Genomic DNA, 16726 nt, shown 5'->3' on the forward strand with positions numbered 1-16726 from the left:
TCACAAATGTTAATTTAGATATTAAAAAATGAACTTTGTAGTTTGCTTTAGGCACGTTAATTATCTAATTATCATGGATACTATTAAAATCCGGAGGTGCATTTCATGTGACCCGGTTCTAACTTCCAAAAAGGTTAAATAGAACGTATCGTGAATCACGAGTGCATTTCATATAGCATGTCTTGCGATATGTTTTAAATAACCTTGAAATAATTCCTTAAATCAATAAAAGCGGTTTTAAAAAGTTAAAAATACATAAGTTTCAAAGATGTTTTAAAATCAAATAAATAGGCCAATAATAACAATTGGGCGACCGTGCTAAAACCACGGAACCCGGGAATGCCTAACACCTTCTCCCGGGTTAATAAAATTCCTTACCCGGATTTTTGTGTTCGCGGACTATAAAACAGAGTCAATCTTTCCTCGATTCGGGATTTAAACCGGTGACTTGGGGCACCATAAATTATCCCAAGTGGCGACTCTGAACAAAATAAAATAATCCCGTTTCGATTGTCACTTAAATTGGAAAAAACTCTCTTATACCCTTCCAGTGGTAGTAAAAAAAGGAGGTGTGGCAGCTACGTACGCACGAAGTGACGGGAGTTTGTACGTAGCTACTATTCCTGTTATGTTCGGGTAGTTTTAGGTTTACACCATGCTTTGTGGACACCATTATTTGATTGTACGTGCTAACTGTAACAAAAGAAATTAAGTTGATGATTTCTAAGGATTTAAAGGCTTCAAGTTGAATTGTCTCCATTTTTAAAAGAATCAAGAAAGGGTTATGATTTAAATGATAAAATTTGTACTTGATCGCGTCGCACATATAATCTGCGAGTAGGGTAATTCCTTAAATTTATATTTGACCACCTCGCATGTATGATTCACGAGTGGGGTGAATAGATGCATATATGGTTCGCCCCATTCGACCCTCGGCAGTGCATAGTTTACATTTATGTTGGATCAGGCCGAACGTCCTTGGTGGTATTTGTGTGTGATAATAGAACTGGAGCTCTTTATAATTTGTTGCTTGAAAGGTCACTTGTTTTAAATGAATAACGTGCCTTGGATTCTTAAATATGATGGAAGGATTTTTCAGTTATTATTCTTGTTCTGAGCTTATTGTGATCTACATACATTATGATTTAAATCTGGAACTTCATATTATTATATTGTTGTACCTAGTAAGTGTCGGAGTCGACCCCTCGTCACTATTTCTTTGAGGTTAGACAAGATACTTACTAGGTACATATTTTTATGTACTCACGCTACACTTCTGTACTTGACTGTACAAAATTTGAGGCAGGTGCATCTGGTCACCATTCCAGCACGTAGATCAGATTTTCCTTTCGAGACTTCATAGTGAGTTGCATTCTGAGTCGTCCTGCAGTAGTTGGAGTCTTCTTTATATTATATTTTCTATCTATTTTCTTTCAACAGTAGCCTAGTATTCTTTTGCAAATTCTACTAGATGCACATATACTTGTGACACCATATCTCGGTACACACGCTAGTAGACTTATGATTTTGGATTTATTTACGTGATTTCGATTTTTACTTATATCCTCCCGCTTAAATTGTGTTTAATATGCAAACTCCTAAACCTTTGAACAAATGAGAAGATAATATTCACTTAGTAACTTATTTAAAATGGAAAACCACTAGATTGATTAGTGTTGGCTTGCCTAACAACGGTATTGGGCGCCATCACGACCTGGAATGGAAATTGGGTCGTGATGTATCACGATCCGAATTTTCCACCCTCGGGAGTCGTGATGACACCTACTCGTGAAAGTTAGGCAAGCCAACTATTAAGGTTTTTAACCCATTAGCCATCAACCCCAAAACAGATATAAACAATAACTAAATTTAAACAGATGAAAACTGCGAAAGAGTTATAACAAATTCAAATAATCCAATACATGTCTACCCACGAATCTGGTGTCACAAATTCAAGAACATCTACGAATTTCTACAAACACTGGTCTAGAAAGAAAAGTACAAATGTTCTCGAAATGAAAAGAGACAACAGAAAGTTAAAACAGGGAAGGGGGACTTTAGGCTCTGCGGACGCCAGCAGATCTACCTTGGTCTCCCTGGACTGAAGGCAGCTACCTCAGCTACTCACCGCGTCCGGCACCGAAATTTGCACAAAAGAGTGCAGAGTGTAGTATCAGTACAACCGACCCCATGTACTGGTAAGTGTCGATCCTAACCTCGGTGAAGTAGTGACGAGGCTAGGACACGATAACCATATAAACCTGTGCAATTATATCATATGCAAACATAACCATAATAACAGGAATCAACAGAATAAGATGTGAAGGGGACATGCTGCGGGGAATATCAAGTTCTAATAATAAACTAATAGAGAAGCATAAAGAGCACCATAGTTAAATCAACAGGAATAAGGAAAACAATAACATGTGCACGACATCACCCTTCATGTTTTTACTCTCGTTCTCACCATATGAAACAACATAAACAACACAGCATCACACTTCTTGCATTACCTCTCATAATCGTGACACGATATCACCCTTCGTGCATTAACTTTAAAATCATGGCACAACATCACCCTTCGTGCATTAACACTCACAATATCGATACGACATCACCCTTCGTGCATTAACACTCACTAACAATATCGTGCACGACATCACCCTTCGTGCTTTACACTCTTCCTCACCCAAACAATAGAAATAATACGTCCCGACAAGGGAATCAACAATATCAACAATAACATCTCGAAAAAGGATTCAGCTATAACCAATCTCGTTTTCAACAATTACTGTACAAAATGAAACTCAACTTGAGCCAATACTCAACAATAGTCAATTACCAAGAAACTTTCATAAGCTTTGTTCAACATTGATAATCATCAATTTGATCATGAATGATACGTAATAGAGTCACAACAATCATGATCTAAGACTCACGGGCATGCTTGGCACCAACGTATATATACTCGTCACCACACCTATACGTCGTACTCAATACTAACCCATAGCAAACAAGACCACAACTCCTATTTCCTAAAGCTAAGGTTAGGCCAAACACTTACCTCAGACAAGATTAAGCCTCAATTACCGCTTTACCTCTCGGTTCCACTTCAAATTCACGTGTATCTAGTCATAATTTACTTAATAACGTCAATAAATGCTAAATAAACCAATTCTAATGCATGAAAATAGATTCCCCATTATTTTCCCCAAAAAGTCAAAAATCGACCCCGAGCCCGCTTGGTCAAAACCCGAAGTTCGAACCAAAACCCGATTACCCATTCGCTCACGAACTCAATATGCAATTAGTTTTGAAATCCGACCTCAAATTGAGGTCCAAATTTCCAAAATTTGAAAATCCTAATTTCTACCCAAAAATACCCAATTTCCCATGAAAAAACCTAGATTTTTAAGTGAAATTATGTAAAAAGATGGATTTGATTGAAGAAAATGAGTTAGAAATTACTTACTTATGATTTGGAGAAGTTTGAGCCTTTGAAAAATCGCCTAAGGATGTTCAGGGTTTGAGAAAGTTATAAAATGATGAAAAATCCCGTCTAAAATCTCACTTAACAGGTGCAGTTATCGCAATTGCGAACCCTTTGAAATCTTGCTATCTTCGCATTTGCGAAGGAAACGTCGCAATTGCGATGTAAGGGCCTTCACATTTTCTAGCCTTGAAGTCGCATTTGCGATGAGGGCCTGCCCAGGCCTGGTTCGCAATTGCAACAATTTGGTCGCATTTCCCAGGCTTGACCACTTCGCAATTGCGAAGCCTGGTCTCGCAATTGCGAGATCAGAGGCCTGTGCAAAAATACCAGATGCACAACTGCATTTTCCTAAGTCCAAATCACCCCGTGGCCTATCTAAAACTCACCCGAGCCCTCGGGGCTCCAAACCAAACATGCACGCAAGTCCAAAAATATCATACGGACTTACTCGTGCGATTAAATCATCAAAATAGCATCAATAACTATGAATTTAACCTCAAATTCATGAAATTCTTTAAAAACACTAAAATTTTCATTTTCTCAACTAAAGGTCTGATTTATACCAAATCAACTCCGATCCTTACAAAATTTTACAAATTCGACTTAATTATTATTTTAAACCTGTACCGGGCTCCGGAACCAAGATACGGGCCTGATACCCTCAAGAACACGCATCATTTCATTTCAAAAAGTCTTTATATTTCCCAGCAAATAATTTTTCTTTAAAAATTCTTTTCTGGGTCTAGGGACCTCAGAATTTGATTTCGGCCATACGCCCGAGTCCCATATTTTACTATGGACCCTACGAAACCGTCAGATCACGGGTCCGGGTTCGTTTACCAAGAATGTTGACCAAAGTCAACTTTAATCAATTTTAAAGGCCAAATTCATTATTTTTCTTAAATTTCACATAAAAGCTTTACGGAAACGCACCCAGACCACGCACGCAAATTGAGGTGAGACAAAAAGAGGTTTTCAAGGCCTCGGGATGCAGATTTGACTTCTAAAACAAGAGATGACCTTTAAGGTCATCACATTCTCCACCTCTAAAACAACCGTTCGTCCTCGAACGGACATAAAAAAGTGCATGAGTAGGTAAAAAGATGAGGTTAACGGCCCCGCATATCGGACTCAGACTCCCAGGTTGCTGTCTCAGTAGGCTGACCTCTCTACTGCACACGAACTGAAGGGTAATTCTTCGATCTCAACTGACGAACCTGTCGGTCTAGAATAGCTACCGGCTCCTCCTCATAGACCAAGTCCTTGTCCAATTGGACAGTGCTGAAGTCTAACATGTGGGATGGATCGCCGTGATACTTCCAAAGCATGGACAGATGAAACACTGGGTGCACAACTGATAAACTCGGTGGCAACGCAAGTCTGTAAGCCACCTTTCCTACTCGATCAAGAATCTCAAAAGGACCAATAAATCTAGGGCTTAGCTTGCCCTTCTTCCAAAATCTCATCATGTCCTTCATAGGTGACACCCGAAGCAATACTCGCTCCCCGACCATGAATGCCACATCGCGAACCTTACGGTCGGCGTAACTCTTTTGCCTGGACTGAGCTGTATGAAGCCTATCCTAAATGATCTTAACCTTATGTAAGGCATCCTGTACTAGATTTGTACCAAACAACCGAGCCTCTCTCGGCTCAAACCATCCAACCGGCAATAGACACCGCCTACCATATAATGCCTTATAGGGAGCCATCTGGATGCTTGACTGGTAACTGTTGTTGTAGGCAAACTCTGCTAATGGCAAGAACTAATCCTACGAACCTCCAAAGTCAATAACACATGCTCGGAGCATATCCTCCAAAATCTGAATAGTTCACTAGGACTGTTCGTCCGTCTGAGGATAAAATGATTTGCTCAACTCGACCCGAGTACCCAACTCACACTGAACTGCCCTCTAGAAATGGGAGGTAAACTGCGTAACTCAGTCATAAATAATAGACACGGGCACACCATGAAGACTAACAATCTCCTGGATATAAATCTCTGTCAACCGCTCAAAAGAATAGGAAACGACCACAGGAATGAAATGCGCTGACTTAGTTAGCCTATCCACAATAACCCACACTGCGTCGAACTTCCTCTGAATCTGTGGGAGTCTAACAATGAAGTCCATAGTGCTACGCTCCCACTTCCACTCAGGAATATCAATCTTCTAGAACAAACAACCAGGTCTCTGATGCTCGTACTTTACCTTATGACAATTCAAACATTGAGCTACATATGCAACAATATCCTTCTTCATCCTCCTCCACCAATAATGCTACCGCAAGTCCTGATACATCTTAGCGGTGCTCGGATGAATGGAATACCAGGAACTATGGGCCTCCTCTACAATCAACTCACGAAGTCCATTCATATTAGGCACACAAACACAACCCTGCATCCTCAAAACTCCATCATCTCCGGCTGTAACCTGCTTGGCACTTTCGTGTCGCATTGTGTCTCTAAGGACAAGCAAATAAGGATCACCATACTGCCGATCTCGGATACGCTCAAATAATGAAGAACGAGCAATTGTGCAAGCTAGCATACGACTGGGCTCAGAAACATCCAACCTCACGAACTGATTGGCTAAAGTCTGAACATCCAAAGCAAGTGGTCTCTCACCGACTGGAATATATGCAAGACTGCCCATACTAGCTAACTTCCTACTCAAAGCATCAGCCACTACATTGGCCTTCCTCAGATGATACAAGATGGTGATATCATAGTCTTTTAATAGCTCCAACCACCTCTTCTGCCTCAAATTTAGCTCCCTTTGCTTTAACAAATACTACAAACTCTTGTGATATGTGAACACCTCACATGACACGCCATATAAATAATACCTCCAAATCTTCAGCGCGTGAACAATGGCTACTAGATCCAAATCATGAACTGGATAATTCTTCTCCTGAATCTTCAACTGTCGTGAAGCTTATGCAATAACCTTGCCATTATACATCAACACCGCACCAAGTCCAATACGCGATGCATCACAATATACTGTATATGGCCTAAACCTGTGGGCAATACCAACACCAGTGTCGTAGTCAAAGTTATCTTGAGCTTCTGAAAGCTCGCCTCACACCCGTCCGACCACCTGAATTGGACACCATTCTGGGTCAACCTAGTCATCGGGGCTGTTATAGATGAAAACCCCTCCACAAACCGACAGTAATAGCTCGCCAAACCCAAGAAACTCCAGATCTCTGTGGCTGATGTAGGTCTAGGCTAGTCCTTGACTGTCACAATCTTCTTAGGATCTACTTGAATACCCTCTACTAATACAACATGACCCAAGAATGCAACTGAACTCAACCAAAACTCACATTTCAAAAACTTAGCATTTAACTGACTGTCCCTCAGAGTCTGGAAATGACTCGAAGATGTTGCTCATGCTCCTCCCGACTGTGGGAATAGATCAAAATATCATCAATGAAGACAATCACAAATGAATCCAAATAAGGCTTGAACACTCGGTTCATCAAATCCATGAAAGTTGCTGGGGTATTTGTCAACCCAAATAACATCACTAAGAACTCATATTGCTCGTACCGAGTGCGAAAAGCTGTCTTAGGGACATCGGATGCCCTAATCCTCAACTGATGGTAGCCAGATCTCAAATCAATCTTCGAAAACACTTTGGCACCCTAAAGCTGATCAAACAAATCATCAATCCTCGGCAATGGATGCTTATTCTTGATTGTGGCCTTGTTCAACTACCGATAGTCTATGCACATCCTCATAGATCCATCCTTCTTCTTATCAAACAACACCGGCGCACCCCAAGGCGAGACACTAGGTCTAATAAAGCCTTTATCAAGTAGGTCTTGCAATTGTTCTTTCAATTCTTTCAACTCTAGCAGGGCCATATAATATGGCGGGATAGAAATAGGCTGAGTGCCCGGAGCCAAATCAATGCAAAAGTCAATATCCCTGTCGAGTGGCATCCCCGACAGGTCTGAAGGAAATACCTCTGGAAACTCACGAACAACGGGTACATAATCCATAGAAGGAACCTCAGCACTAGAATTGTGAACATACGCCAAATAGGCCAAACATCTCTTATCAACCATACACCGAGCCTTCATATATGAGATGACCCTGCTGGTAGAATGACTAGGAGTCCCTCTTCACTCCAAACAAGGCAACCCCAGCAATGCTAAGGTCACGGTCTTAGCGTGACAGTCTAATAAAGCATGATAAGGGGATAACCAGTCCATCCCCAAAATGACATCAAAGTCTACCATATCGAGAAGTAGGAGATCTACACGGGTCTCAAGACCCCCAATGATAATCACACACGAGCGATAGACTCGATCTACAATAATAGAATCACCCACCGGTGTAAACATATATACAGAAGCACTCAAAGAGTCACGAGGCACAACCAGATTAGGGGCAAAATAAGATGACACATAGGAATATGTGGACCCTGGATCAAATAGAACTAAAGCATCCCTACTGCAAACTGAAACCGTACCTGTGATAACTGCATCGGAGGCCTCAACCTCAGGTCTGACTGGAATAACATAACATCGGGGTTGGGCCCCACCACTCTAAACTACATCCCGAGGATGGCCTCCTGCTGGTTGGCCTCCACATCTAGCTGCCTGACCTCCACCTCTAACGGCCTGACCTCCACCTCTAACAACCTGACCTCCACCTCTAACACCTCGACCCCAACCTCTAACTGGCAGAGTAGGCGGTGGAACACTCGGTGCCTGAACTATGGCACGGGAACCCTGATGCTGAGAGTTGCTCTGGGCTCGAGGGCAAAATCTAGCAATATACCTTGTATCGCCACAAGTATAACAAGCCCTCGACTGCTGGGACTGTTGACCTTGACGACCTAAGTAACCACCCTGAAAACTCTGGAGCGGAGGTGCACTAATAGGAGCTGGTGATGCAATGTAAGGTAGCTGATCTAAGTACTGCATATGAGAACCACAACCACCTAAAAGCACCATGAGAAACCTGAAGTGCTGAATGAAATGGCCTGGGAAGATAGCCCCTACTAAAAGAATCCCTACCTCCAGACGAGGCACCACTGAACTTGCCAGAATGACGAGGCCTCTTGTTAGACCCCTGACCACTCCCCTGTAATAAAACCATCTCAACTCGCCTTGCCACATTGGCTGCATCCTGGAAAGAAATCTCACTCCCTGTCTCCTTAGCTATCTGCAATCTGATAGGCTGAGCTAGTCCCTCAATAAATCTCCTCACCCTCTCCCTCTCGGTGGGAAGTATAATAAGATCATGACGGGCCAAGGTAATAAATCTGGTCTCGTATTGAGTGACGGTCATAGAACACTGCTGGAGGCGCTCAAACTGCCTCCGATAGTCCTCCCTTTGAGTGATAGGTAGAAACTTCTCCGAAAATAGCTGACAGAACTGATCCCAGGTCAAAGCCGGTAACCCCGCTGGCCTAGACAAACAATAATCCCTCTACCAAGTCTTGGCGAAACTTGACAAACGGAAAGCAGCAAAGTCGACCCCATTGGTCTCCACTACCCCCATGTTCCGTAGAACCTCATGACAGTTGTCCAAATAGTCCTGATGATCCTCTGAAGATGTACCGCCATAAGTAGTAGTGAAGAGCTTGGTGAACCTATCCAACCTCCATAAAGCATCAGCAGACATGGCTGCTCCATCACCGGTCTGAGCTACCACACCCGACTGAACTACTCCAACTGGCTGAGTTGTTGGAGCCTGAAACTAGGGAGCCATCTGCTCCGGAGTGCGGGTAGCGGGAGTCTGTGCTCCTCCCCCAGAATGAGAGACGGCTGGTGCTATAGGAAGTAAGCCTGCCTAGGTGACACTCTCCATAAGACCCACTAGATGGACCAAAGCATCCTGGAGTACCGAGGTAGAGATGAACGCCTCTGGGACCTGAGCTGGCCCCACTGGATTGGTCTGGGTTGGAGCCTCCTCCTAAACTCTACCTGAGGCTCCGTCGCTGGTGCTGCTTCTCTGGGCTGAGCCCTGCCCCTACCTCGGCCTCTAGCACAGCCTCGGCCTCGTCCTCTGTCCCTCATAGGAGCTGCCACTGGGGGCTCGGGCTGCTGATCAGCGGATGAAGAAACATGTGTTCTCGCCATCTGCGAAAGAACAGAGTAGAAGTTCAATTAGCATTGAGAAGTCAAATCGCACGATAGAGAAGAATAGAGGTGAAGTTATTCCTAAACTCTGTAGCCTCTGGGGGATAAGCACAGACGTCTCCGTACCTATCCCTCAGACTCTACCTAGCTTGTTCGTGAATTGTGAGACCTTAAGCAACCTAGAGCTCTGATACCAACTTGTCACAACCTGGATTTCCCACCCTCGGGAGTCGTGATGGCACCTACTCGTAAAAGCTAAGCAAGCCAACTATTAAGGTTTTTAACCCATTAGCCATCAACCCCAAATCAGATATAAACAATAACTAAAGTTAAATAGGTGAAAAGTGTGGAAGAGTTATAACAAATTCAAATAATCTAATACATGTCTACCTACGAATCTGGTGTCACAAATTCACGAACATCTAAGAATTTCTACAAATACTGATCTAGAAAGAAAAGTACAACTATTCTCGGAATGAAAAGAGACAGCAGAAAGCTAAAACAGGGAAGGGGGACTTTAGGCTCTGCAGATTCCAGCAGATCTGCCTTGGTCTCTCTGGACTGAAGGCAACTACCTCAGCTTCTCATCGGGTCCGACATCGAAATTTGCACAAAAGAGTGCAGAGTATAGTATCAGTACAACTGACCCTATGTACTGGTAAGTGTCAAGCCTAACCTCAGAGAAATAGTGACGAGGCTAGGACACGATAACCATATAAACATGTGTAGTTATATCATATGCAAACTGAACCATAATAACAAGAATCAATAGAATAAGATGGGAAGGGGACATGCTGCGGGGAATATCAAGTTCTAACAATAAACTAATAGAGAATCATAAAGAGCACCATAGTTAAATCAACAGGAATAAGGAAACGAGTAACACGTGCACGGCATCACCCTTCGTGCTTTTACTCTCGTTCTCACCATATGAAATAACAGAAACGGCACGGCATTACCCTTCGTGCATTACCTCTCATAATCGTGGTACGACATCACCTTTCGTGCATTAACTCTCAAATCATGGCACGGTATTACCCTTCGTGCATTAACACTCACAATATCATCATTGTATCACCTTTCGTGCATTAACACTCACAATATCAGCACGGCATCACCCTTCGTGCACTAACACTCACTCACAATATCGTGCATGGCATCACCCTTCGTATTTTACACTCTTCCTCACCCAAATAATAGAAACAATACGTTTCGGCAAGGGAATCAACAATATCAACGATAACATCCCGACAAAGGATTCAGCTATAACCAAACTCGTTTTCAACAATTATGGTACAAAATGAAACTCAACTTGAGCTAATACTTAACAATAGCCAATTACCAAGAAACTTTCATAAGCTTTGTTCAATATTGATAATCATCAATTTGAGCATGAACGATATGTAACAGAGTCACAACAATCATGATAAAGATTCACGGGTATGCTTGACACCATCGTATAGATACTCGTCACCACACTTATACATCGTACTCAATACTAACACGTAGCAAATAAGACCACAACTCCTATTCCCTCAAGCTAAGGTTAGGGCAAACACTAACCTCGATTCACGGACAAGATTAAGCCTCAATTATCGCTTTACCTCTTGGTTCCACTTCCAATTCGCATGTATCTGGTCATAATTTACTTAATAACGTCAATAAATGCTAAATAAATCAATTCTAATACATGAAAATGGATTTTCCATTATTTTCCCCAAAAAGTCAAAAATCGACCCCGGGCCCATTTGGTCAAAAACCCGAAGTTCGAACCAAAACTCGATTACCCATTCACTCATGAACTCAAATATGCAATTAGTTTTGAAATTCGACCTCAAATTAAGGTCCAAATCCCCAAAAATTTAAAATCCTAATTTCTACCCAAAAACACCAAATTTCCCATGAAAAACCCTAGATTTTGAAGTGAAATTATGTAAAAAGATGGATTAGATTTAAGAAGATGAGTTAGAAATCACTTCCTAATGATTTGGAGAAATTTGAGCCTTTGAAAAATCGCCTAAGGATGTTTAGGGTTTGAGAAAGTTGTAAAATGATGAAAAATCCCGTCTGAAATCTCACTTAACAGGTGCAGTTATCGCAATTGCGATCAGAGGTTCACAATTGCGAACCCTTTGAAATCCTACTATATTCGCATTTGCAAAGGAAACATCGCAATTGCGATGTAAGGACCTTTGCATTTTCTAGCCCTGAGGTCGCATTTGCGACGAGGGCCTGCCCAGGCCTGGTTCGCAATTGCGACACTTTGGTCGCATTTCTCAGTCCTGACCACTTCGCAATTGCGAAGCCTGATCTCGCAATTGCGAGATAAGAGGCCTGTGCAAAAATACCAGATGCACAAATGCATTTTCCTAAGTCCAAATCACCCCGTGGCCTATCCAAAACTCACCCGAGCCCTCGGGACTCCAAACCAAACATGCACGCAAGTCCAAAAACATCATACGAACTTGCTCATGCGATCAAATCATCAAAATAACATCAATAACTACAAATTTAACCTCGAATTCATGAAATTCTTTAAAAAAATTGAAATTTCTATTTTCTCAACTAAAGGTCCGATTTATACCAAATCAACTCCGATTCTTACCAAATTTCACAGATTCGACTTAATTATTATTTTAAACCTGTATCGGGCTTCGGAACCAAAATACGGGCCTAATACCCTCAAGAACACACATCATTTCATTTCAAAAAGTCTTTATATTTTCCAGCAAATAATTTTTTTAAAAAAATTCATTTCTCGGGCTAGGGACCTCGGAATTCGATTTCGGGAATATGCCCGAGTCCCATATTTTACTACGGACCCTACGGGACCGTCAGATCACGGGTCTGGGTCCGTTTATCAAGAATGTTGACCAAAGTCAACTTTAATTAATTTTAAAGGCCAAATTTATTATTTTTCTTAAATTGCACATAAAAGCTTTCCGGAAATGTGCCCGGACCGCGCATGCAAATTGAGGTGAGACAAAAAGAGGTTTTCAAGACCTCGAAACTTAGATTTGACTTCTAAAATAAGAGATGACCTTTAGGGTCATCACATGACAATTCAGGCTATGCATCGCAGTCCACCGAGTCCCCATTGTACTATTTATTTTATCCTGTCTTATTTACATTATGGATAGATGTTGTATTATTATTGTACTCCTTAAAAAATGCTCATTCACCGGGTCCCTACGGGTTGTTTATTATTGTAGTTGTGAAAATATTATCATTTACCATGTAAATTCTATTTCAAATGATTTAATTAGGGAAAATTACGATTTCAAAATACTAAAATGAGTAATTAAGATGATCATTCACCGCTGGCTTGACTAACGACGGTGTTAGGTGCCATGACGACCTTCAGTGGATTTTGGGTCGTGACATGTATCATATACAAGTAATATACAATTCTGACACAATTCTAAAATAATTGTGATATATTTGTCACCAATTCCTTCAACTTCATTTTCTTCGAGTTTCAATTTGAAATTTGACCTAAAAATACCTCTAAACTTAATCAATTTTCCTCAAAATTGAGATATAAACTACAAGATATATTCTCCGTTTGCAATAATACCCAATTCAAACAAATCACAAATTCGTAAAAATCCGAATATTAAATCCAAAGTTTCAAAAAAATTTAATGTGTCAATGGAGAATCCTTTGTTGTTGCAATTTTAGAACCAAAATTTTTGCTATTTTCGTTTGCATTGTGAGAGAAGTACCAATTTTGGGTAATAAGTATGAGGGAGGTGAAATAAGATGTGAAATCTTTTAAAAAATAGATGAAATTTAAATTTTTAGGAGGGAGATTTTGTACATAAATAATAAATATAAATATAAAATATAATTAAGTACGAACCTAAATAAAATTAATTTAAGGTTAGATGTGCTTAGGAAATATTGGAAGGACTAAAATCACAATTCACCAATAACTGAGGTTCGAAAGAAAAATTATTGTTTGGAAATTATTTGATGAAGTTAGGAAAAAAATACATTCCTTTTATAAATAGATATGAAATCATGTAACGATCCGACCGGTCGTTTTGAACTTTTACACTTTGATCGCCAGTCTTCGGGCATGACTTGCCCCGTGTATACATTATGCCTTATGTAAATCGTTGCTTTTGGTTTTCAGGGTAATCAGAATGAATTTGGAAGACAGTTCTCAGTTTGAAGCCTTAAATTTGAAAGGTTTGACCAAAATTTGACTTATGTGTATTTGATCTCGGATGGGAATTTTTATGATTTGGTTAGCTTTGTTAGGTGATTTGGGACTTAGGAGCGTGATCGGAATGCATTTTGGAAGTCCGTGGAAGGTTTAGGCTTGGATTGGCGAAATTGAGATTTCGGCGATTTCCGGTTGATAGGTGAGATTTTGATATAAAGGTTGGAATGAAATTCCAAGAGTTGCAGTAGCTTCGTTATGTCATTTATGACTTGTGTGCAAAATTTAGGGTCAATCGGACCTGATTTGATATGTTTCGGCGTTGTTTGTGGAATTTGAAATTTCTAAGTTCTTAAGCTTGAATCCGAAGTTGATTTGGTGTTTTGATGTTGTTTTGAGTGATTCGAAAGCTCGACGAGGTTTTAATGATGTTATGGTAGGTGTTGGTATGTTTGAGTTGAGGTTTGAGGGCCTCGGGTGTGTTTCGGGTGAGTTTTGAGTGAGTCCGGACATTCCTGAACTTAGAAAATGGATGGAGGAAGAAGTTTTAGTGCCGGGCACGGTGAATTTAGTGCTGGGCGCGGTGGTTTAGTGCTAGGCGCGGAAAATGGTCCGCGGTTCGCGGTCATGAAGATCCGTAGGTCGTCAGTCCAATTTCGAAAGCTCATATCTTTTGATCGACAAGAAATTTTGAGATGATTCAAAAACAAAAGTTGTAGTCCTTCGTGTCTAGTTTCCAGAAAGGTATAGATATTACAATTTGGACATCTGTAGCAAAAGTTATGGCCAAAATATTAAAATCTGTTACTGCAGAGGAAAGCTGTGCAGCCGCGGTTATTTTTGTACGGATCACACTGGTTTGTGCCGACCGCGGTTGGTTTTGTGCGGCCCGCGGAGGGTGAAATCTGAGGGGTACTCTATAAATACGAGGTTTTGAGTTTTATTTGATATTTTGACCTAGAAAGCTCGGATTTTGGCGATTTTTCGAAGGTTTTTCACGAAATTCATTGGGGTAAGTGATTTTAACTCAGATTTGGCTAGAGTACATGAATCTATCATTAAATTAATCATTTAATTCGTGATTTGGGAAGAAAATTGTGAAACCTTTCAAAAATGTAAAATGATGATTTGAAGGACCAAATGGTATCGAAATTGGATAATTTTGGTATGGTTAGACTCGTGAGGGTATGAGGATTCTGAAAATGTAAATTTTACCCGATTCCGAGACGTGGGCCCGGGGCTCGGGTTTTGGTAATTTCGGGAATCGTGCCCTTTGTTGATTGTTTTCGCTTGGGCTTTGCTCCCTTAGCATATTGTGATGTATTCGTTCTGATTTTGGATAGATTCGACGCGCGTGGAGGCTAATTTAAGGGGCAAAGGCGTCGCGAGCTAGAAATTTCGCTGGTTCGAGGTGAGTAATGATTGTAAATGATGTCCTGAGGGTTTGAAACCCCGGATTGCACATTATAGTGCTATATTGAGGCATGATACGTGCTGGATGATGAGTGTGAGGTCTTTTACTACTGGGGATTGTGACTTGGTCCATCCCGATTGATGATTTTACCGCATATTTGATTGAAACTTATTTGGTATCATCATGATTTTGGGTTGATTGCCATACTTGGGCTTCGTGCCAATTATTTGAATCCTTCGGGAATTTTTATCATTATTTCCTCACTGTTTTGACTTGTACTTGAACTCAGTCCTGTTGATACTTATTGTTTGACAAACTCAGCCACTTTTATACAGATTTGAAACTTAAATGATATTTCTAAATGATATTTTGGGCTAAGAACTACTGTTTTACTAATGCCCTAGGGGCTTATGATGATTTCCGGACTGAGTGAGGCCGAGGGCCATATGTGAGGATATGCTGAGTGATATGAGGTCGAGGGCCTGAGTTACTATTTATGCCATGCGGTGGCTTGAGTGATGTGAGGCCGAGTGATATGAGGCCGAGGGCCTGAGATACTTTATATGCCACGCGGTGGCTTGAGTGATGTGAGGATATGCTGAGTGATGATGCCACGAGGTGGCTTGATATAGCGCTTGGGCCGTAAGGGGCCCCTCCGGAGTCTGCACACCCACAGTGAGCGCGGGTACCCATTATGCTGAGTGATTGATACTATGCCTGAGGGGTTGATATGAGTGATTGTGAGGTAGCCCGCGGGGCTGATGCTGTTTTGAGAGAGAGCCCGAGGGGCTGATACTGTACTGATTGACTGATACTGTGCCCGAGGGGCAGATTTCTACTTGTTATTTTGATATTGTACCCAAGGGGCAGATTTCTACTTGTATTTTGATACTGAGCCCGAGGGGCAGATTTCTACTTGTTATTTACTGCCAAATTACCTGTTTTAAATGATTTAAAAGAGATTTCATTTGATACTTCACTGATTTACTGGTTTCAAGTAATTTCACTGCTTCTGTATAGAATGCTTTGTGCCTGTACGTGTTTTCTTGCTTTCAACCATTATTTATTATTATTACTCACTGAGTCGGAGTACTCACATTACTCCCTGCACCATGTGTGCAGATTCAGGCATAGAAGAGTCCGCACCTGAGCGTTGATTCCTTCCAGGCTAGGTAGTGATTTGGAGTTACGAGGTAGCTGTTGACATCCGTAACCCCTTGTCTCTCTTATCCTCTATCATTTATGATTTCTTCAGATTGTTGTATCGAATTCCATACTTTGTAGACCTATAGCAGATTCTGTAGTAGCTCATGACTTGTGACACCCCGGTTTGGGGCTGTGTCGGGATAGTTTCCACTGGTGTTATCGTTAAAGTTTTCGCAACCTAGGGATATTATATTATGTTTATTACTGTTTATGATAATTAACTGCTTAAAGAGGTGTCCCGTTTTGGTCTGGCTAGCCTTGTCTTCACGAGAGGCGCCATCATGACTGTATTTGGGAATTGGGTCGTGACAAATCAGTTTAAAAATAAGTAGAAGTTTTGTGA

Source organism: Nicotiana sylvestris, chromosome 9, assembly GCF_000393655.2.
Source record: "Nicotiana sylvestris chromosome 9, ASM39365v2, whole genome shotgun sequence".
In the NCBI taxonomy this organism is placed as follows: domain Eukaryota; kingdom Viridiplantae; phylum Streptophyta; class Magnoliopsida; order Solanales; family Solanaceae; genus Nicotiana; species Nicotiana sylvestris.